Source organism: Salvelinus alpinus, chromosome 30 (assembly GCF_045679555.1).
Source record: "Salvelinus alpinus chromosome 30, SLU_Salpinus.1, whole genome shotgun sequence".
NCBI classification, from domain to species: Eukaryota; Metazoa; Chordata; class Actinopteri; order Salmoniformes; family Salmonidae; genus Salvelinus; species Salvelinus alpinus.
Window position 1 is genome coordinate 18,477,414 of NC_092115.1, and position 23,477 is coordinate 18,500,890.

At 42.9% G+C, this 23,477-nt stretch overlaps 1 protein-coding gene across 1 annotated transcript in view; it reads right to left on the bottom strand.

Moving 5' to 3' along the window:
* The window catches only part of LOC139559840 (protein FAM110B-like), a 44,874-nt gene extending 22,446 nt beyond the window's left edge, over window positions 1-22,428 (bottom strand). The window contains exon 1 of the mRNA XM_071376214.1: window positions 22,300-22,428. The gene's annotated coding sequence lies outside the window, so the exon portion shown is untranslated. The remainder of the gene's footprint in view (window positions 1-22,299) is intronic.
* Window positions 22,429-23,477: the final 1,049 nt, after the last annotated feature.

Consider the following 23,477-nt stretch of genomic DNA (forward strand, 5'->3'; position numbering starts at 1 on the left):
TATGACGCTATAAGCTTGGCACACCAGAATTTGGAGAGTTTCTCCCATTCTTATGAGGTATTGTGTGTAGATTGATGAGGGTAAAAAACTATTTAATCCGTTTTAGAATAAGGCTGTAACATAACAAAATGTGGAAAAAGTGAATGGTTCTGAATACTTTCCGAATGCACGGTGTGTGTGTGTGTGTGTATATATTAAATGAAGACAGGCTTTTTATGTTATATTTAGATGCATGACCTCCAGTCAATTCCTATTTTCAACTACTTTTATGCAGCAGTTTACTTCAGGAATACCAAATACTTGAGGGCCAGTAGATGCCACCTAAAAAAAGTAGACTTGAGAGACAACTGCCCTCGTTATGACCTACAGTGGGGAGAACAAGTATTTGATTCACTGCCGATTTTGCAGGTTTTCCTACTTACAAAGCATGTAGAGGTCTGTAATTTTTATCATAGGTACACTTCAACTGTGAGAGACGCAATCTAAAACAAAAATCCAGAAAATCACATTGTATGATTTTTAAGTAATTGATTTTTAAGTAATTTTTAAGTAATTAATTTGCATTTTATTGCATGACATAAGTATTTGATACAGGTGATCACCTTGATCACCTGTATCCCTGATGTAAGGACATCAGGGATACAATTGTAGACCTGCACAAGGCTGGGATGGGCTACAGGACAATAGGCAAGCAGCTTGGTGAGAAGGCAACAACTGTTGGCGCAATTATTAGAAAATGGAAGAAGTTCAAGATGACGGTCAATCACCCTCGGTCTGGGGCTCCATGCAAGATCTCACCTCGTGGGGCATCAATGATCATGAGGAAGGTGAGGGATCAGCCCAGAACTACACGGCAGGACCTGGTCAATGACCTGAAGAGAGCTGGGACCACAGTCTCAAAGAAAACCATTAGTAACACACTACGCCGTCATGGATTAAAATCCTGCAGCGCACGCAAGGTCCCCCTGCTCAAGCCAGCGCATGTCCAGGCCCGTCTGAAGTTTGCCAATGACCATCTGGATGATCCAGAGGAGGAATGGGAGAAGGTTATGTGGTCTGATGAGACAAAAATAGAGCTTTTTGGTCTAAACTCCACTCGCTGTGTTTGGAGGAAGAAGAAGGACGAGTACAACCCCAAGAACACCATCCCAACCGTGAAGCATGGAGGTGGAAACATCATTCTTTGGGGATGCTTTTCTGCAAAGGGGACAGGACAACTGCACCGTATTGAGGGGAGGATGGATGGGGCCATGTATCGCGAGATCTTGGCCAACAACCTCCTTCCCTCAGTAAGAGCATTGAAGATGGGTCGTGGCTGGGTCTTCCAGCATGACAACGACCCGAAACACACAGGCCAGGGCAACTAAGGAGTGGCTCCGTAAGAAGCATCTCAAGGTCCTGGAGTGGCCTAGCCAGTCTCCAGACCTGAACCCAATAGAAAATCTTTGGAGGGAGCCGAAAGTCCGTATTGCCCAGCGACAGCCCCGAAACCTGAAGGATCTGGAGAAGGTCTGTATGGAGGAGTGGGCCAAAATCCCTGCTGCAGTGTGTGCAAACCTGGTCAAGAACTACAGGAAACGTATGATCTCTGTAATTGCAAACAAAGGTTTCTGTACCAAATATTAAGTTCTGCTTTTCTGATGTATCAAATACTTATGTCATGCAATAAAATGCAAATGAATTACTTAAAAATCATACAATGTGATTATCTGGATTTTTGTTTTAGATTCCGTCTCTCACAGTTGAAGTGTACCTATGATAAAAATAAATTACAGACCTCTACATGCTTTGTAAGTAGGAAAACCTGCAAAATTGGCAGTGTATCCAATACTTGTTCTCCCCACTGTATGTAGGAGTGATTGAATCAGAGAAACAAAAAAGTCAGATGTGGAAAACCAAAAAACGTGGTCTAGTGCCTGGTACAGTAGTACCCCACCCCCCGTGCAGAGGATTTGGGTCATCCTTTAATCCCCTTGTCAGACTGTTAGACTGATCTCACTGGCCCTGAGGTTAATTCACCAAGATCGACTGTACAGCACAGTAATCACTGCCTATTGTCCCAATACAGCGGGTTACGGAGTTCACTAAGGAAGATCAGACAGAGTTGTCCCATCCACAAATAATAGGCTAACAAAACAACCTTGGCTCAAATCAGAGGGGGCTAATAACAAACTCACGCACACTCATAAAGAATGATGAGCCTTCTGAAACAGCCGTGGTCTCAGTCTAAAAGTCTTAGAGAGCCAAGAGGATCATGGCCCCAAAAGGTCTTAAGAGCTTACGATGTTATACCGCACAGATAAACATTATGGGTGAACCAGGGATACTGTGTAGTGTACTAGGTCATGAAGTGACCTCAAAATAACCCTCCGGCAGGGGTTGGGGTCAAGTCAGTTCAGATGCTGAATAGAAACAGCTCATTTCCTTCTATGAGAATCTTTTGAAAGGAGTTAAAATGGTAGTGACTCCAATCCTTGTCCCAGGAAGACCTATCTGCATTAAGGGCAGTTCTGTCAAATATATTGACTACTATGCACACCTGTAGGTGGAAGGTGGGTTTTTGTCTGTTTTTGGTCCTATTACTGTTATATGTCCCTTGTTAGTATTGCAGAGATGACAAATCATTGTCATAACAACACTAGAAAGGATTTCTTTGTCTATGTGTTACTGGATATGAGTAGGTGCAGTTGTGGATGGAAAGTGAGGGAGCCAGCTTTAGGATGCAGGGACACTTGGATATGGTCCTTGGGTATCTTTACTTTACCATGAGGGACAACAGCAAAACAAATGTCAACAAAATACATTTATGGAGGAGCAGGCTGGGCCAGGGATGTTCTAACTCAGGGATGGGAACTTTGATGGGGGTGGGGGGGCACAAGAAATCTGAATTCATCATGAGGGGCTGCAGAGGCTCGCCGGTCGGCGTACCCACATCCACACATAGTCAGAACGGGCCCTAGTCTTTTGGGGGCCCCAAGTGAATTTTCTTTCCCCCCCCCCCATCTTGCAAGCTAAACATTTTAGCTTTGAGTTAATTTCCTGCAATTCCACACATTTTGCCATGGGGCGGAAAGAAGAATTAGCAGTTTTAAAGCGAAATTCCTGCAACTCTACACATTTTTTTCATAGGGTGGAGAGAAATGTTTGCAGTTTTTAATGTGAAATCTGGGGGAGGGAGGTAGCCTAGTGGTTAGAGTGTTGGGCCAGTAACCGAAAGGTTGCTGGATCAAATCCCTGAGCTGACAAGGTAAAAATCTATCGTTCTGCGCCTGAACAAGGCAGTTAAACCCACTGTTCCCCAGTAGGCCGTCATTGTAAATAAGAATTTGTTCTTAAAACATCTTAAGGCTAGGCCCCTTTTTTCTCAATCGCCGCCTGAATGACGTGCCCAGAGTAAACTGCCTGTTGCTCAGGCCCTGAAGCCAGGGTATGCATATAATTGGTACCATTGGATAGAAAACACAGAAGTTTGAAGAAATGTAAAAATATTGTAGGAGAATATAACACAATAGATATGGTAGGAGAAAATCCAAAGAAAAACAAACTGGAATTTTGTTTCTTTTGAGAGACCATCCTCTTAGAATGGCCAGTATAAGGGCATACTGAGAATTATCTCCCTGGATGCGATTCCTATGGTTTCCACAGGGTGTCAGCAGTGTATGTTCAAGGTTTCAGGGTTGTAACTTCAAAAACGAATAACAAATAACAGTTTTCGTACAGGGACACAGTCTTGGAAATTCATGTGTGCGAGCGCTATGAAGACAAGACGCACCTGCTAAAATCGGTTTCCTATTGAACATACTTCTTTCCGTAAGAAATATAATAGTTTGATTACATTTTAGGGTATCTGAGGAGTAAATAGGAGTAAATAGAAACGTATTTTGACTTTAGGGGTAGATTTTCGGATTCCTTTCTCTGCATGTTGAACGAGTGGATTACGCAAATTGATGGCGCCAACTAAACAGACTTTTTGGGATATAAAGAAGGATTTTATCTAACAAAATAACACTACATGTTATAGCTGGAACCCTTTGGATGACAAATCAGAGAAAGATTATCAAAAAGTAAGTGAATATTTAATCGCTATTTGTGAATTTATGAAACCTGTGCCTGTGGAAAAATATTTTGATGTGGGCGCCGTCCTCAAACAATCGCATGGGATGCTTTCGCTGTAATTGCTACTGTAAATTGGTCAGTGCAGTTAGATTAACAGGAATCTAAGCTTTCAACCGATATAAGACACTTATATGTACCTAAATGTTTAATATCCATAATTTTTATGATTATTTATTTGAATTGCGAGCGGGACACCTAGGCTTAAGAATGAACTGACTTGCCTAGTTAAATAAAGGTTAAATAAAAATATCTGAGTGAGATTGACTAACAAAATCAATGGGGGGGCCCCCCCATTTGGTAATTCGACCATGATAGGGCGGTGCATAATTGGTCCATTGTCGTCCGGGTTAGAGGGTTTGGTCATCATTGTAAATAAGAATGTGTTCTTAACTGACTTGCCTAGTTAAATAAAGGTTAAATAAAAATAAAATAGCTGGCTAGACTAATTTACCAGTCTAAAGTTAGCTGGCTTGGGATAATTAAGTGACTGTGACTGACATAACAAGAGAAAAACAGCTGATGCACAACCACATTTTGAAATTGCCCCTTGTGTATTATTCTATAACAGTAAGTTGAGACATGACAGAAATGTTCCAGATTGACTGACCTTCATGTCTTAAAGTAATGATGGACTGTCATTTCTCTTTGCTTACTTGAGCTGTTCTTGCCATAATATAGACTTGGTCTTTTACCAAATAGGGCTATCTTCTGTATACCACCTTGTGTGGGAAAAAGTACTAAATTGTCATACTTAAGTACAAGTAAAGATACCTTAATAGAAAATGCCTCAAGTAAAAGTCACCCAGTAAAATACTGCTTGAGTAAAAGTCTAAAAGTATTTGGTTTTAAACATACTTAAGTATCAAAAGTAAATGGAATTGCTAAAATGTACTTAAGTGTCTAACGTAAAGGTAAAAATATAAACCATTTCAAATTCCTTATATTAAGCAAACCAGACGGCACAATTTGTATTTTTATTTTTTATTGACGGATAGCCAGGGGCACACTCAGACAATTTACAAATGAAGCATGTGTGTTCTTCAGATCAGAAACAGAAGGGATGTTCTCTTAATAAGTGTGTGAATTGGACCATTTTCCTGTCAAAATGTAACAAGTACTTTTGGGTGTCAGGGAAAATGTATGGAGTAAAAAGTATATTATTTTATTTACGAATGTAGTGAAGTAAAGTCAAAAATATATAAATAAAGTAAAGTACAGATACCCCCAAAAAACTACTTAAGTAATACTTTAAAGTATTTTTACTTAAGTACTTTACACCACTGATACCACCCCTACCTTGTCACAACACAACTGATTGGCTCAAACTCCACTAAATAACTTTTAACAAGGCACACCTGTCAATTGAAATGTATTCCAGGTGACTACCTCATGAAGCTGGTTGAGAGAATGCCAAGAGTGTGCAAAGCTGTCATCAAGGCAAAGGGTGGCTACTTTGAAGAATCTCAAATATATTTTGATTTGTTTAACACTTTTTTGGTTACTACATGATTCCATATGTGTTATTTCATAGTTTTGATGTCTTCACTATTATTCTACAATGTAGAAAATATATTTTTTTAAATTAAAAACCTGGAATGAGTAGGTGTGTCAAACTTTTGACTGGTACTGTAATCGAAACCCAAATCAATTGGCCCTTACAGGCAGAGAGGAGTTAGTGACTTTATCCGAATACCGTCAATGTCACAATCGTCCACAGTGCTACTGCAGTCACAGCTCTTCTCTGTCTCTCTGCACCGCTTGTTTGTGTTTGGGAAATATGGAACAGCTCGTTACCTGGCACCCTTCAACTGTTCCTGTGGAGACCTTTGGTTGAGACCATCTGCTCAGGCAGGGTACTATATGGTCCGTCTCATCAGTAACTTCTGGTGGGTCGTTCACACTCACAGCAGTGCTGCCGTATAATCCCCCTTCATTCAACCTGATGTTGGAATAATCTCACGACTCTGGTAGCATGCCCAGCCATCTGTAAATAAGTCTCTACACCAGTGGTCACCAAGCTTTCCTGAGTCAAGATCACGTTCTAATTCAAAATGCAGGCCGAGATCTACCGCTCAGATTTTTTTTAAACGTGACATAAAAAACGTAAGCCTATGCAACATTAACCAATTAAAAACAGTTCTGTTTGTGCAGTAGGCTATAGGCCTAATACATTATCACTGCATATTGGCTATGCTTGAAATGCCCTGCCAATGTTGTTCTTCTCAGACCATTTTCAAATGATATTTCAAAATTGTAGGTATATGATCACACTGGTAATAGATAATTTGTTGTATTACTTGTGAGGCACAGCTGAGTGAGCATACTCATTTCCTTTTTTTACTGGACTGATGGCCTGCATCTGATGGTCAGTCTGAGGTGAGGGAGGGAGCAGCGGTGAGGCTGCCTCTCACCCGACTCACAGTCCCTCCTCTCTCCCTTCCTCCACTGAGAAAAGGAGACAGTCTTCCAGCTGATGGTGAGGCTGCCTCTCACCCGACTCACAGTCCCTCCTCTCTCCCTTCCTCCACTGAGAAAAGGAGACAGTCTTCCAGCTGATGGTGAGGCTGCCTCTCACCCGACTCACAGTCCCTCCTCTCTCCCTTCCTCCACTGAGAAGAGGAGACAGTCTTCCAGCTGATGGTGAGGCTGCCTCTCACCCGACTCACAGTCCCTCCTCTCTCCCTTCCTCCACTGAGAAGAGGAGACAGTCTTCCAGCTGATGGTGAGGCTGCCTCTCACCCGACTCACAGTCCCTCCTCTCTCCCTTCCTCCACTGAGAAAAGGAGACAGTCTTCCAGCTGATGGTGAGGCTGCCTCTCACCCGACTCACAGTCCCTCCTCTCTCCCTTCCTCCACTGAGAAGAGGAGACAGTCTTCCAGCTGATGGTGAGGCTGCCTCTCACCCGACTCACAGTCCCTCCTCTCTCCCTTCCTCCACTGAGAAAAGGAGACAGTCTTCCAGCTGATGGTGAGGCTGCCTCTCACCCGACTCACCGTCCCTCCTCTCTCCCTTCCTCCACTGAGAAAATGGGACACAGTCTTCCAGCTGATGGCGAAACTCAAGTCGCACTGCATTATTTCTGCCTCATGCACCAATTAATGTTGTTACTCCTATGACCAGAGAAAGTGAAATATTCCTGGATATTAAAAAAAGGCAAGACAATAATAATAACAACGCAAGCTTATCGAAAAACACTTTGGTATACTCATTCATTGGAGCTGCAGTGCTGGTTGTAGCGTGAGTGAAAGTAGAGAGCTCAAATTGTATGGCTCATAAAAAAAAGTGTTGAACAAGGTGTTGACAGTGCTCAATAACTTAAGCATGAACTTACTCATAAAAACAGCAGCTCTTTGCTGTATTCGTTGAGTCTCTCTATAGTCATTGTCTTAAAAGTTTTGAAATCTTACATTATCAACTTGGCTGTGCATTCAAGGCTTTGTTTTACAGTCTATGGCACGAGAACAGACACGGTGATCAGAGCTGTCCCATTAGCCAGCGGTAGGCCTATAAGTGCAATTGATTTGCTCTCTGGGCCTGCCGGATAGGCGGAGTTCTACCTTCAGGACACATGAAATTGTGTCGGATCAAGCAAAAATTGTCTCTTATCCAAAGCAATTTACAGGAGCAATTAGGGTTAAGCTCCTTGCTCAAGGGCACATAGACAGATTTTTCACCTAGTTGGCTAGGGGATTCGAACAAACAACCTTTCGGTTACTGGTGCAGTAAGATCACTTTCGCAGTCTAAAAACAAGCCGAGATCTACCACTAAGAAAATGTAACATTAACATTGCTATTGTTATTTTACTGCTGCTCTTTAATTATTTGTTACTTTGTTTCTTTTATTTTTTAGGTATTTTTCTTAACTGCATTGTTGGTTAAGGGCTTGTAAGTAAGCATTTCACTAAGGTCTACACCTGTATTCGGCGCAGGTGACAAATAAAATGTGATTTGACAAACCTAATAAAAACAGTTTTGTAGGAATGAGGTTTGTGCAGTAGGCCTAATACATTATCACAGCGTATTGGCTACATGTCTGGCCTGCCAATATTGTTTTTCTCAGACCATATTATATTTCCAAACTCAAGCTTTGATTACAAAATAGATCTGTTGGTGTTGCACTTGCAAGGCACAGCTGAGCATAAATTCAAATGTGTGTTTGGTCAAGGTGCTTTCAAGACAACTGGGGCCTCGAGGTAAAATCATGATGTCAGTGATCTTCAGGTTGGAAAGTCGGAGGTCTAGAAAGATGCCAGAGTTTCTGACTTGGAATCCCGAGTTGGATGACCGTTCAAAACTATGTTTCCCAGTCGGATCTAGTTTTTCCCAGGAGTTCCCAGTTGTCTTGAATGCACTGAAGTCTGAGATTTCTGAGTTCCCAGTTGTTTTGAACGTGGCATTAGTCTCAGTGGAGAGAGGGAGAGAACAGAAGAGGGTCCTCGCTCTCCTTTCTTTCCTCCGGTGAGACTGACCAAAGAGAGGAAGCACAGTCTCCCACCCGATGACTAGAGAGAGGGGGAACAGTCTCCCACCCGATGACTAGAGAGAGGGGGAACAGTCTCCCACCCGATGACTAGAGAGAGGGGGAACAGTCTCCCACCCGATGACTAGAGAGAGGGGGAACAGTCTTCCACCCGATGACTAGAGAGAGGGGGAACAGTCTCCCACCCGATGACTAGAGAGAGGGGGAACAGTCTCCCACCTGATGACTAGAGAGAGGGGGAACAGTCTCCCACCTGATGACTAGAGAGAGGGGGAACAGTCTCCCACCCGATGACTAGAGAGAGGGGGAACAGTCTCCCACCCGATGACTAGAGAGAGGGGGAACAGTCTCCCACCCGATGACTAGAGAGAGGGGGAACAGTCTCCCACCCGATGACTAGAGAGAGGGGGAACAGTCTCCCACCCGATGACTAGAGAGAGTGGGAACAGTCTCCCACCCGATGACTAGAGAGAGGGGGAACAGTCTCCCACCTGATGACTAGAGAGAGGGGGAACAGTCTCCCACCCGATGACTAGAGAGAGGGGGAACAGTCTCCCACCCGATGACTAGAGAGGGGGGGAACATTCTTCCACCCGATGACTAGAGAGAGGGGGAACAGTCTCCCACCCGATGACTAGAGAGGGGGAACAGTCTCCCACCTGATGACTAGAGAGGGGGGGGAACATTCTTCCACCTGATGACTAGAGAGGGGGGGAACATTCTTCCACCTGATGACTAGAGAGATGGGGAACAGTCTCCCACCTGATGACTAGAGAGATGGGGAACAGTCTCCCACCTGATGACTAGAGAGAGGGGGAACAGTCTCCCACCTGATGACTAGAGAGAGGGGGAACAGTCTCCCACCTGATGACTAGAGAGAGGGGGAACAGTCTTCCACCTGATGACTAGAGAGTGGGGGAACAGTCTCCCACCTGATGACTAGAGAGAGGGGGAACAGTCTCCCACCTGATGACTAGAGAGAGGGGGAACAGTCTCCCACCTGATGACTAGAGAGAGGGGGAACAGTCTCCCACCTGATGACTAGAGAGAGGGGGAACAGTCTCCCACCTGATGACTAGAGAGGGGGGGAACATTCTTCCACCTGATGACTAGAGAGAGGGGGAACAGTCTCCCACCTGATGACTAGAGAGAGGGGGAACAGTCTCCCACCTGATGACTAAACTCGAGTCGCATTGCATCTGCCTCATGCACAACTTCCTGTTGTTCATATGAGAAAGTTAAATATTCCACGATATTACAATAGACACGACAAGATACTAATAATAAAACGCAGGGCCTTTGATAGGCCTACACTTGGCTACTCATTCATTGCAGCGCTAGTGGAAGTAAGGAGAAGTGCGTTTTATGTTTTGTAATAGTGTCGAATAAAAACAGTGTTGACAGTCCTGAATAAAAAATGTAACATGAACTAACTCATAAAAACAGCAGCTCTTTGCTGTATAATTTGGACGGCCTCTCTGTGGTCATGGTTTTAAAAGTTATTAGCTCTTACATAGGCTAGTAGCCTATCAAACTTTGCTGTGGGTCGTGAGAGTTCTGTGGGCGTGGTGATTTGAGCTATGCGATTGGCCAGCGCAGTAGTCGCAGCACTCGATTTAGTCACTGGTCCGCCAGGTAGGCAGAGTTTATCTTTTGAAACAAATTAAATGGTTAAAAATGTGAACACTGAGTACCCGCTGCGCAGGGCTTATGAATCAAGTGCACCTACCGCCAAAATCGCAACACGAATATAACAAAATGGAGCGCAAGCCTTTATCGTTGGATTTTCTACAGAAATGTTTGGTGATCGACAAGGAATGCATTGAAGATCAACTAGCCGATCACGATTGACCCGGTTGGTGACCACTGCGACAGGTTTAATAATCTCAATGGGATCACGATTTAGAAACCTAATAACAATACTTGGGTTATATGAATGTCACACAAAACATCTAGGATGATATATAGCCATGAATCGCCCAGCCCTATGTAGGCCAGGCCTATCAGTGTTTGTTGTTTCTTGGAGGGTGAAAACAATAGAGATTTGCATTTGAACATGCATATGAACAGGTCTGCCTGAGAGGCCTTTAGAAGCCACAACATAACAGCCTGAGACACAGGAAGGCTTAACGCCAAGCAGAAGCAGACCAAAGGTGAGGCATAAGCACAACCCCAGCAGGACAGAAATGTCACTCTGGATCTAATCCTAAAACGAGACGATTCACTGTCAAGGCTTCGGCCCTTTGAGAATCACTCAGTGTGCACAAAGGGGCGTGATGTGCACCCTCCTCACATAACAGCACGGCAGGAAGTCAAGTAGCTTAGATGTACACTAACTTAAATGACAAGACATTGGGCCTAGGCCCACATCCCAGAAAAAAGGAGGTTCCTATATCCTGAATGCCGCTGAAAGTAGCTCTCCTCGCAATCAAACGCAAATACACAGTGTCTGCCAAGGAGTTCTTGTACAGGGCTTAACACTAAATGTGTACAGTATGCAAATTATTAGTAGGCCTATTTTCCAGGGCTCAGGAGTGTTTGATTGGCCTGTTATGTGTTGAATGGTTGAGGTATCGGGGTTTTGGGAGTCAAATGACCATCCGGGAGGCCTCACACTGGTGAGTGTTAGGCCACATGATCAGATCAGCTAGTTCTCTTGTCTCTCCAGAGGCAGATGCACTCGACTTTAAAAAAACAAGCAGCAGGTAGGGCAACCGTTGACTGGAGGCAAAAGACACAACAAACACACACACACACGTTCACACACACACACACACACACACACACACACACACACACACACACACACACACACACACACACACACACACACACACACACACACACACACACACACACACACACACACACACACACACACACACACACTGTGTCGGGAAAAGGCCTGCAGGGGCCACGATACAGCTGCGTCTCCTCTCCATTGATGTGTCAGGAATCAGACAGATGGGTCTAAATTGCCTCCAGAGGATTCACATGAGCTGAGAAATATGAGACTAGGGCCACACTATCACAACCGAAAGATGAAACCATCAACACAATATCACAACCTAGCCTAAATGGCCAGACTATCACAAAAGTGACTCAGTAGTACACACTAACATAACTGAAACATGAGACAGCCACATAACCATAACTAAAATGGCCACACTTTAATCTCCGATATGACACAACAGAGACAGTATCTGTAACAAAATGCAGACATAAACTACATTACCAGTCGCATTATCACAATCCTAAATTGACACTGCACAGCTACATTTTCACATAGCCTAACCTTCCAGAGAATTCTAATGAGCCACAATGTTATCATCACCACAGCAATCTCAGAATTAGCCCAGCCAACTCAAACAGCCCAGGCATAAAAATAGCTAGCCTGGCTGAGACTACAGCCACACTTTAACAACGCCTATAACAGTGACACAATACAACCTAGCCAGTAAATGCCACTATCATACAATGTAAACAGTAAATTAACTCAAGTATAGTACAACCACCAGAGAAAATTCACGAGCATCAGCAGCAACTGCAAGGCTTTATTACAGCTAGCTTAGTTTTAACGCATTACAGCTACAATATGTAACTTTTTTGGGCGACCAGACAAAATTCAAAATAGAAATGTGAGTTATAGATTGTCATTCTCATTGAAAGCAAGTCTAAGAAGCAGTAGATCGGTTATGTACGCTATTTCTATGCTTCCCGTTTTAAAGTTTCGTTTTTGCATCTTACTTTCGGTTTTGTACACCAGCTTCAAACAGCTGAAAATACAATATGTTTGGTCATGGAAAATATATTTCACAGCGGTTTAGATGGTACAATGATTCTCTACACTACAGTTAGAGATGTCTATGGTCAACCTTCAAGGCTCCTACTGTCTACAGTAAATGCCCACTCCCAAAAGTCTTTGTACTCTACTCGCTCCTTCCCCTCCTCTACCTCTCCTCCTCCTCCCTCCTGAGTGCCAGCTTTATAACCAGTCTCAGTAAAACTCCACTGCTCCACTTTAAATCCCCCCTCACACCCCTCTTTTTCCCTTCCTCCCTCTTTTTCCCTTCCTCCCTCTTTCTGCCTCTCCCCATTTTTCTGCTCCCTCCAGGATCATATCAGTGGAGCTGTCCCAGTGAACGCTGTCTGACTGACCCAGTCTCTCTCTATTGCTCCTCAGACTGCATGCTAACATGCCTCAGACACTGTAGTGTACTCATGTACAAGAGTGCACTATTGTTTGAGTACAGAAACTGAGGTTGTTGGTTAGCAGTGTTTGCTGGACCCAAGGAAGAGTAGCTATGCAGTCATAGTTATGTCCAGGAACCATGATATTTAATGTCACTGCCAGTGCCAACAATTCTTTGACTCCAAATGTTCGAGACAAACATAGCCAGACGCACACTCAACAATTTAGGCCCAAATAATGAAGCCTTAAAATGTCCTAATCAAAATGTGTGACGTCTCGCTGACCACCACATCATGCCCTGGGGCTGAGGAAGGAACGGCCTAGATTATAGAAGAGAGGACATGTGGTACAGGTCCTGCTGAACATAGCACATCACTAGCTGTTTGATGTGTAATTCAATGAACCCAGACTAACCTTTGTAACAGCCACAATACGTTGCTTTGTGTCCTCTGAGATCAGAAGTAGATTAAATTGACCACCATGTACATGGTAGATATACCTCTGCTATTTCATAAAGCCAAAGCATACACTGTTAACCCTATCCCTTATTGATTGGCAAGTGATTGTGTTGCAATAAAATGTTTTATAATGACTAAAACCACCACATGCAAGTCTATTAATCAGATGGCTACTATGCATTCCCAGCAGGCATCCAGGGCCTTCCTTTCACGATCCACCTACCCTTTCTTTTCAGATCAGTGCAGATGAAGAGGAGAGTGAGAGGGAAAGGAAGCCCCTTCTAGACTATTACGATGCACCTCATGTTGCGCACGACAAGAAGAACGAGGGGGATAGAAGACCTGACTGTCTGGTCGTGCCTTTAGGAAAACAGCAGAAACTCACTCTCTCACAGCTGTAGCAGATCTTACTGTTCAACAAGACGCCAAGCAATAAAACAGAATGTTGGACGTAAAACATCAGCATCCCAAAATACATGCCTCTCTCTTCCAAGGAGGAACACTAACCATGAAAGTGGGAAAGTAAGCTAACAATGGTTATTTTTTTTATTTTTTTTCACCTTTATTTAACCAGGTAGGCCAGTTGAGAACAAGTTCTCATTTACAACTGCGACCTGGCCAAAATAAAGCAAAGCAGTGCAACAAAAACAACACAAAGTTACAGATAAACAAACGTACAGTCAATAACACAATAGAAGAATCTATGTACAATGTGTGCAAATGTAGAAGAGTAGGGAGGTAAGGCAATTTAATTATTTTTACCTTTATTTAATTAGGCAAGTCAGTTAAGAACAAATTCTTATTTTCAGTGACGGCCAAGGAACAGTGGGTTAACTGCCTTGTTTAGGAGCAGAACGACAGATTTTTACCTTGTCAGCTCGGGGATTCGATCTTGCAACCTTTCGGTTACTAGTCCAACGCTCTAACCACTAGGTGGGTTTGGCGACAAATATGTAGTGAGGGCCAGGGAACAAGAGCATACAGGTCGCAGTGGTGGGTAGTATATGGGGCTTTGGTGACAAAACGGATGGCACTGTGATAGCAAACTGGATGTAGTCTGAGTAGAGTGTTGGAGGCTATTTTGTAAATGACATCGCCGAAGTCAAGGATCGGTATGATAGTCAGTTTTACGAGGGTATGTTTGGCAGCATGAGTGAACGAGGCTTTGTTGTGAAATAGGAAGCCGATTCTAGATTTAATTTTGGATTGGAGATGCTTAATGCGAGTCTGGAAGGAGAGTTCACAGTCTAACCAGACACCTAGGTACTGTATTTGTAGATGTCCACATATTCTAAGTCAGAACCGTCCAGAGTATTGATGCTAGTCGGGCGGGCGGGTGCAGGCAGCAATCGGTTAAAGAGCATGCACTTAGTTTTACTAGCATTTAAAAGCAGTTGGAGGCCATGGAAGGAGTGTTGTATGGCATTGAAGCTTGTTTGGAGGTTTGTTAACAAAGAAGGGCCAGATGTATACATAATGGTGTCGTATGCGTAGAGGTGGATCAGAGAATCACCAGCAGCAAGAGCGACATCATTGATATATACAGAGAAAAGAGTCGGCCCTAGAATTGAACCCTGTGGCATCCCCATAGAGACTGCCAGAGGTCAGGACAACAGGCCCTCCGATTTGACACACTGAAGTAGTTGGTGAACCAGACGAGGCAGTTATTTGAGAAGCCAAGGCTATTGAGTCTGCAGATAAAAATGTGGTGATTGACAGAATCGAAAGCCTTGGCCAGGTCGATGAAGACGGCTGCACAGTACTGTCTTTTATCGATGGTGGTTATGATATCGTTTAGGACCTTAGTGGAGAAGGTACGGTGGGATAAGAAATGGTCGGTGATCTGTTTGTTAACTTGACTTTCGAAGATTTTAGAAGGGCAGGGCAGGATGGATATAGGTCTATAACAGTTTGGGTCTAGAGTGTCTCCCCCTTTGAAGAGGGGGAGGACTGCGGCAGCTTTCCAATCTTTGGGGATCTCAGACGATACGAAAGAGGTTGAACAGGCTAGTAATAGGGGTTGCAACAATTTTGCCGGATCATTTCAGAAAGAGAGGGTCCAGATTGTCTAGCCCAGCTGATTTGTAGGGATCCAGATCCAGATCTATCATCAGTGCAGTGGGCAGCTGGGAGGAGGTGCTCTTATTCTCCATGGACTTTACAGTGTTCCAAAACTTTTTGAAATTAGTGCTACAGGATGCAAATTTCTGTTTGAAAAAGCTAGCCTTAGCTTTCCTAACTGACTGAGTATATTGGTTCCTAACTTCCCTGAAAAGTTGTATATCGCGGGGGCTATTCGATGCTAATGCAGAACGCCACAGGATGTTTTTGTGCTGGTCAAGGGCAGTCAAGTCTGGGGTGAACCAAGGGCTATATCTGTTCTTAGTTCTATATTTTTTGAACGGGGCATGCTTATTTAAGATGGTGAGTAAAGCACTTTTAAAGAGCAATCAGGCATCCTCTACTGACGGGATGAGGTCAATATCCTTCCAGGATACCCAGGCCAGGTCAATTAGAAAGGCCTGCTCGCTGAAGTGTTTTAGGGAGCGTTTGACAGTGATAAGGGGTGGTCGTTTGACCACAGACCCATTACGCACGCAGGCAATGAGGCAGTGATCACTGAGATCCTGGTTGAAGACAGCAGAGGTGTATTTAGAGGGCAAGTTGGTCAGGATGATATCTAAGAGATACCCATGGTTAAGGATTTAGGGTTGTACCTGGTAGGTTCCTTGATAATTTGTGTGAGATTGAGGGCATCTAGCTTAGATTGTAGGACGGCCGGGGTTTTAAGCATGTCCCAGTTTAGGTCACCTGACAGTACGAACTCTGAAGATAGATAAGGGGCAATCAATTCACATATGGTGTCCAAGGCACAGCTGGGGGCTGAAGGGGGTCTATAACAAGCGGCAACGGTGAGAGACTTGTTTCTGGAAAGGTGGATTTTTAAAAGTAGAAGCTCAAATTGTTTGGGCACAGACCTGGATAGTAAGCCTGCATTGTTCTGTCAATCTCTCCAGTAGATTGCAACTCCGCCCACTTTGGCAGTTCTATCTTGGCGGGAACATGTTATAGTTAGGGATGGAAATTTCAGGATTTTTGGTGTCCTTCCTAAGCCAGGATTCAGACACGGATAGGACATCCGGGTTGGCGGAGTGTGCTGAAGCAGTGAATAAAACAAACTTAGGGAGGAGGCTTCTAATGTTAACATGCATGAAACCAAGGCTTTTACGGTTACAGAAGTCAACAAATGAGAGCGCCTGGGGAATGGGAGTGGTGCTGGGGGCTGCAGGGCCTGGGTTAACCTCTACATCATCAGAGGAACAGAGTAGAGTAGAGTAGGATAAGGTTTCTCAACCCTATGTTCCGTTGATCAGCTCCGGTCCATGTGATGTTGCTAACTGCTCTGCTCTGTCAGATAGTGAGTTGACACTATTTCATTAGTTCTCAATGAATAGCTTTAAACTCAGCTACAAGGCGGAGAACCACAGCTTGCCAGTCCCTGGCACAGAAAAGGTTGATAAACACAGGTGTAAGATCCACACAGCCCCTCGTTGGAATGCTTGTCTTTTACGTCGGCTAATACTCTCTGCTTTAGTAGTCTGATGATTCTCAGTGTATGATGTAAAGATGCTCATGTGATTCGAAGATTGTTCCAGGTCATGCATTTGCAGCAGCTTAGAGCTTCACTTCTAAAGTTAAGTATTTAACCCCTTTGTTATGGTAAGCCTAAATAAGTTCAGGAGTAAAAAATTGCTTAACAAGTCACAATAAGTTGCATGGAGTCACTGTGTGTAATAACTGTGTAATAATTGTTTACCATGATTTTCGATTGACTACCTCATCTCTGTACCCCACACACACAATTATCTGTAAGGTTCCTTAGTCAAGCAGTGAATTTCAAAACACATATTCAACCAAAAAGACCAATGCTGTTTTCCAATGCCTTGCAAAAGGCACCTATTGGTAGATGGGTAAAAATAAAAGCAGACATTGAATATCCCTTTGAGCGTGGTGAAGTTATTAATTACACTTTGGATGGTGTATCAATACACCTAGTCACTACAGGAAGCATGTACAGAATAAAATATTCCAAAACATGCATCCTGTTTGCAACAAGGCACTAAAGTAATACTGCAAAACATGTGGCAAAGCAATTCACTTCTTGTCCTAAATACAAAGTGTTATATTTGGGGCAAATTCAATACAACACATTACTGAGTACCACTCTCCATATTTGAAAGGATAGTGGTGGCTGCATCATGTTATGGATATGCTTGTAATCACTAAGGACTGGGGAGTTTTTTTAGGATAAAAAAAGCAGGTCTAAGGCACTGCATCACAACAGCCTGGGGTTCGATCGTGACCAGAAGTACCATAGGGCGGCGCACAATTGGTCCAGACCCGGGGGGGGGGGGGGGCTTTACTTGGCTCAACGCGCTCTAGCGACTCCTTGTGCCGGGCCGGTCGTCAGTTGAATGGTGTTTCCTCCAACACATTGGTGCGGCTGGCTTCCGGCTTAAGCAGGCGGGTGTTAAGAAGCGCAGCTTGGCGGGTCATGTTTCGGAGGACGTATGACTCGTCCTTTGCCTCTTCCGAGCGAGTTGGGGAGTTGCAGCGATGAGACAAGATCGCAATTGGATATCACGAAATTGGAATGAAGCTAAGCACAAGCAAAATCCTAGAGGAAAACCTGGTTCAGTCTGCTTTCCACCAGACACTGGGAGACTAATTCACCTTAAAATAACCTAAAATATAAGGCCAAATCTACACTGAAGTTGCTTACCAAGAAGACAGTGAATGTTCCTGACTGGCAGAGTTGCAGTTTTGAATTAAATCTACTTGAAAATCTATGGCAAGACCTGAAAATGGTTGTCCAGCTATGATCAACAACCAATTTGACAGAGCTTGAAAAACTTTGAAAATAATAATGGGCAAATGTTGTACAATCCAGGTGTGCAAGGCTCTTAGAAACTTACCCAGAAAGACTCAATGCTGTAATCACTGCCAAAGGTGCTTCTACAAAGTATTGACTCATGGGTTTGAATACTTATGTAAATTAGATATCTGTATTTCATTTTCAATAAATTTGCTAACATTTTTAAAAACATGTTTTCACTGTCATTAGGGGGTATTGTGTGTAGACGGGTGAGAAAAAAATCTATTTAATCCATTTTGAATTCAGGCGGTAACAACAAAATGTAGAATAAGTCAAGGGGTATGAATACTTTCTGAAGGCACTGTATGTCCTCAATGTTTTTAGGAACATGCCTACATTTTCATACAAGTGATATTTTCAAGTGACTTACTGGTTTTCCCTGTGCAAGAAAATCTGTAGGCTAGCTTATCATCTTCATGTTTTGTTTTATTAATGTAAACCTGACAGATGTTAAGGGGGTACTTTTGGTTAATGTTTATGGCATAGAGTGGCAGCAGCACTATGGACATTCAGTAAAAGCAGCAGTCATAACACTTTCAGGAGTGAAGCTAATGACTCCCTAGTGAAGGTAATACAATTTAGAGTTAGCATTTACTGCATTTCTGTGTTCCTCTTGACATTATCCCTTGCTGCTTGCCAAAGCAGAGTGTAGGCTAGCCTAAATGATATCCCTTTGCAAGGGACAACAAACATGTAGTGTATAATAGCACAGCCTACTACTCCAGATAACTGGGAATAGTGAGATGAATATAATGTATCACACTGACCTGGCATTGTCTGTGAGACCCATATGTTAGACATCTCTCTCTCTCTCCAATTCTTCAAGGTTCAGCATTCCTCACAACTAAAAAGTTTTAGTGATGAACACTAGAATCAACAGCTGCTGTTGTCTTGGCTGTGCCAGCCCAGGTGTGCATGGCCAGGCCAGATAAGGGATGAGTTTATTGGTGAGCAACTGGGCAGGTTTAGTGTTTAATATTAATGTGATCAAGAAGGGAATTCAAATTGGCCAATTATACAGCAGGGACAGAATGTGTCGACGGTGTCATAATATGTTGTTTCGAGTCAGCAAACTATGACGCACACAGTCAGGATTTTTGCCTAAAATGTTTGGCTATTGCTGTTATGCAATACGCATCAAAACAGTGTCAAGCTTTAACTTCTCTTGGGTAGGGGGCAGCATTCTGAATTTTGGATGAAAAAAAAACGTAAAAAAATACCTAAAGTTGTATTACAAAAGTAGTTTGACATTTTTTGGCAAAGTTTACAGGTAACCTTTGAGATATTTTGTAGTCACGTTTCACAATTTGGAACCGGTGTTCTTCTGGATCAAACGCGCCAAATAAATTGACATTTTGGATATATATCGACGGAATGAATCGAACAAAAGGACCATTTGTGATGTTTATGGGACATATTGGAGTGCTAACAACAGAAGCTCGTCAAAGGTAAGTCATGAAATATGCTTCTCTCTCTTCGTTTACAATGGTGCTATCCTCAGATAATAGCATCGTTTGCTTTCGCCGAAAAGCCTATTTGAATTCTGACATGTTGGCTGGATTCACAACCAGTGTAGCTTTAATTTGGTATCTTTCATGTGTGATTTAATGAAAGTTAGATTTTTATAGTAATTTTTATAGTAATTCATTTGAATTTGACGCTCTGCATTTTCTCTGTCTTTTTGCCAAGTGAGACAGTAGCGTCCCGCCTAAACTCAGATTTTTGGATATAAATATGAACTTTACCGAACAAAACATACATGTATTGTGTAACATGAAGTCATATGAGTGTCATCTGATGAAGATCATCAAAGGTTAGTGATTAATTTTATCTCTATTTCTGCTTTTTGTTACTCCTCTCTTTGGCTGGAAAAATGGCTGTCTTTTTCTGTGACTTGGCTCTAACGTAACATAATCGTTTGGTGTGCTTTCGTCGTAAAACCTTTTTGAAATCGGACACTTTGACTGGATTTACAACAAGTGTATCTTTAAAATGGTGTAAAATACTTGTATGTTTGAGGAATTTATATTATGGGATATCTGTTGTTTTGAATTTGGCACCCTGCAGTTTCACTGGCTGTTGACGAGGTGGGACGCTACCGTCCCACATACCCTAGTGAGGTTAATGGGATACTGTGAGATTCTGGCAAGTAAGCCGTTTTTCTACAGTCAGAAGAACTCGCTGATACCATTTTAATGTCTCTGCGTGCAGTGTGACGGAAGTTAGTTTTGCGAGCCAAAGCTAACTAGCAGTAGCGCAATGACTGGAAGTCTACAGATACAGTTGCATTACGCTAGCATACCTGTAGAGATTATTGACAGAATCTCGCAGTATCCCTTTAAAATTATTAGGCCTGGGCCAAATGCATATTTTTTTAAATGGTAGCTTACCTTTTAATGCACACATTTGATGTGTAATAAAAGTGACTTGGGGCTTGACATTACATTTATGACCGCATGCTTCACACTGTTGATCTCTGTCATAAACCTGGTATAAGCATATCATGCTTCACATACTGTCAATAGGAAACGTATTATGTCAAGCTAAGTCATGTTTATGACTTATGCAGGCAGTATGACGGAACATTCAAATAAAGTGTTTCTGCTAAATTCATCCAAGTGTAACAGTTTAACTTTATGGCGTCCCTTCGCCCCGACCCGGGCACCCTCTGCACACATCAACAACAGTCACCCACGAAGCATCGTTACCCATCGCTCCACAAAGGCCGCAAGGGGAACCACTACTTCAAGGTCTCAAAGCGAGTGATGTAACCGATTGAAACGCTATTAGCGCACACCACCGCTAACTAGCTAGCCCTTTCACATCCGTTACACAAGCCTAATGCTTTTCCCTCGTATTTTCCTGAGAATCTGTTACAAAATACCCAAATGCGTTTTCCACGCCAGCCTACCAACGAACACACACATACACATTCTAATCCCAATATTTAGCTTTTGACACTAAACCTGTTGTGTGCAGCTGTGTACCAGGCACTGTAGATCAAATTATTCAGCCAGAGTTAGTTCAACTTAGTTCAACTGTTGTACCCCATCAGACCCAAAATATAAGCTCGTTTCAATCCAATGTTTGTAAACAAAGTAAATGTAAACAAAGTAAATGTAAACAAACACTATATAGGAGCCTCAAAACATGGTTAAAACTATAATGTTGATATCATGGACGGTCAGTACTTGCATCCATAGCTCTGTCTATGAATTTGAGAGTTGTTACAATTCTCCAGCCCCATCCCTTACCCGAAACAGGGGCGGGGACTACACTTAGTTAATGTTTCAACTGCTGATTGCCGCTTTAAACTATTGGCAATCGATGCTAACAGACCTAATGCTACTATATAATCAATGCAATACACTTGCACTTCATTTCCACTAATTTGCCCCTTATTTAATAAAGACAGTGTGTCTGCCTAAAAATGTCAGTCAAAACAGACAAACACCACAATATCTCAGAAGAGATTGTCTTGTATTGTCCTGTATGCCATGTTCTCAGTGGACTGACGAGTCCAAGTTTCCCTGCTTGTTATCGGGCAATTACTCGAATTATGTCCCATCTCATAACCACATACAATCATACAATAACGATGCTGACTACGCAATCCCCCAGCGCTCGAGCCACCCAAAACATCATAATGACAGAATGTTAAACCGCAAAAAAAAGAGCAACATTGAGGTTTAGTTGCATCGTTTCGTTGTGACCTGCTGCTTCATTCAGGCTGATGTAATGACGCAACGTTGTAGAACTAGTGTAGCTACTAAATTACAGCCACCAACAACCTGTATGGAGCATTGTGAGCCAAAAAAACAACAGTGGAGTACGCACGAACGTTGCCTGGTGCTTGCATGCCGGTTGAAACACGACGTCGCACATGTTCACGAATTTATTCTGAAATTGACTTTATTCAGACTTGACTTTATTCCATATTTTGTGTTTAATATCTAGCTAGCTAGTTGACATCATTCAAACAATCCATTCAGCCTACCGTGATGGAGAATTGAGGGAAACGGACGAAAGAAGTCAAGAATGCATGGCAACGCCAGTCTGTGCAGAATATATCGGCTACTAGACAAGCATATGGTAAACCATAGGTAAATTCCTTACCTTGATACCCAGCGAAGGAAAACAAAGGATGCTGCAGTATCTTTCCGTTATACGGAACGTGTGGGGATGGCCTCCAAACTGTATGGGCAACACCAAACAGCTAATTCAACGCAATCTGCAGCGCACTCTACAGTCCGTATCCAGACAATGACGGCGCCAGTGAAAGGGGTGACAAGGGACACATTCCAAATGTTCTTGCATATGAATCTTCGTATAATGATTTAAGTTCATATTTTTTGATTATTATAACATAACTGTTGATGAATTGTTAACGATAAATAATTGGTGCTAGAGATATGATGCTATTTTTCATTCTCAGTCGGTTTGTGCACCCCTACCATTGTAGATGTTGCGCCCCATTTTCTCTTAAAGGAGACGCGTCCTTTTTATGAAGACGGGTCATGCTGGCTAGTATACACGTTCATCAAAGCAATAACGGAGCAAATGTTCCAGTTTTGATATTTCTGTGACATCATTTAATGATAACCATTTCCCTAACCATAACCCGGTGATCTTCAGGCATTGGCATATACATTAGTTTATACATACATATTCATTTTGTCCATATCATGCTCACTTTAATCAGCCTAATTGAATTAATTAGGGAGCATGAACCAATCTGTGCCTTGAAATGAAAGATGCGCCTAATGACTTTTTAACAAAAGCACATATGATCATCTGCCTCGAAGTTCTTTTTTTTCTTCATGCAAGAATGAAAGTGGTCACTTATAAGTAGGCTACACAGACGGGGAATACCTCCAAAACACACACAGACACGCTCACACACACACACACATACACACACATACACAGACACACACACACACACACACACACACACACACACACACACACACACACACACACACACACACACACACACACACACACACACACACTTGAATGCGCACACACACACAAACACTTGAATACACACACACACACACACACACAGCTGTGCTGTTCCCAGTCTCTACCACATCCATACTCACCATCAACCCATGCTTGCTTACACAGTCAGAAATAAACCAACACTATCCTTGAAAAGTAAAATCCTCAAATTATGTCACTGTGAATACAAGCAGACACTTGAGAACTCTTAAGATTCTGGTTTCCTCGTATTTTAGACAGGACAGTCACAGATTGGTACAAATGACCCTCTTTTATCTCAGGGTCCT